The following is a 1,382-nucleotide window of genomic DNA, read 5'->3' as shown; positions in this document are numbered from 1 at the left end:
AAATCCAAAAAATATCATTTTCTTTTAACATATTTTCATCTACATATCTTTGGAAAAAAAAAATTTACTAAGTCGATAAAACACTAGTTACAATAAAATTGGCTTTTGTTAATTTACGCGCCACCTCAGCTTCAGCTTTCCAAGTCTAAATTTCGCCACGTATCCTCACCATCTAAATTTCGAAAGTTTATTTGTGCTCTTATCATTTGTTTTATTGTTGGGTATTCGTGTAAATACATGGCCCATCTTTTTTTCAGGGTTTTACTCTACTGCGATTCTGTGACCACAGAAGACCTCAGCTCTTCCTCCGTACCTCTTCGTCTCCTAAACACTCCGAACACCGCCTCTGTAACTTCATCTGTTTCCGTATTACATCTCCTTAAATCTCACCATTTATTTGAACCCACTACTCATCCCACTCTTTCTCAATTAAACATTGTCATTATCATCAAAGGTAACCGCTCGAAGCTTTTTAGTATAAATGTGTTTCTTCTCTACGATGAGAAGCCACACTGCTACATAATCTCAAATTCCAGACGTTGTCAAGCTTTGAATCCAACAATGGATAATTCCTACACGTTTCTTTCCAACACGCAGAGGTCCGCCTTCTCAGGTTTTGAATGTCAAGAAAGTGGGCCAACTGATGAGTGTCAACATGCTCTTCCTGAATGAGAAGGTAACTCCGACGAACTCAGTCTAAGGTACTTCAGCGGCGGTTTACTCTCTCTGTACTTCAACGTGTCTTTTTAATTCATACCGGGAAAATCAGTTTCATTTGGTTTGTTGATCTTTTACAGTCGATGATGATTCAAGGTTCTGTTAACGCACTCCGGCTCAATGATCAAACTCGAGTTTTAGTAGCAGTGTAGCGAATAAAGATGATTATCAAACCATCACATGTATATTAGCTGAAGATGAGAGCTTAAGAAGAGGCATCTTGCTCGGGACGAGATTGTCTCATTTAGATTGATTCATGTATGATAAAACTTCTTTACCTACCAACACTCCATATATAACCTTGAATGTGTTGGTGAACTATTCATAGTTTTGAATAACATTTGCTCTGTATTGGCAGCACACTAGGTTCTTATTCTTCTTATCTTCTTGTCACCATTTGCGGCTGTGTCTTTTCTTTTCATATGCTTCACTGCAATCTTTATCTGATTGCTTAGATTACTCATTTGTCAAACGCATTAGATGGTAAATTAGTTGCCATGAACCTATATAGCTTTTGTGTTTTTGTATATTATCATGGATTGTCATTGATGGTCTATCCTTTTTCTTCAGGTTGGCCACATATGGGTTAGCTGAAGGAACATTCAATAGACTTTTTATCTACGTTGCATGGAAGCGTGTCTCGCGTACTGGTTCCTGGTTCCGAA

The 1,382-nt window shown here is 37.8% G+C and overlaps 1 long non-coding RNA gene across 1 annotated transcript; it reads left to right on the top strand.

The window, feature by feature from the left end:
- Positions 1-243: 243 nt before the first annotated feature.
- Positions 244-1,375, top strand: LOC106321776. The gene is made up of 3 exons (XR_001266131.1): positions 244-701; positions 798-975; positions 1,288-1,375. It is a non-coding gene; the product is annotated as an uncharacterized LOC106321776 (long non-coding RNA).
- Positions 1,376-1,382: the final 7 nt, after the last annotated feature.

The sequence above is a fragment of the Brassica oleracea genome, unplaced genomic scaffold (assembly GCF_000695525.1).
Source record: "Brassica oleracea var. oleracea cultivar TO1000 unplaced genomic scaffold, BOL UnpScaffold02957, whole genome shotgun sequence".
Lineage (NCBI taxonomy): Eukaryota > Viridiplantae > Streptophyta > Magnoliopsida > Brassicales > Brassicaceae > Brassica > Brassica oleracea.
This window is presented reverse-complemented; position numbering and strand designations above follow the sequence as displayed.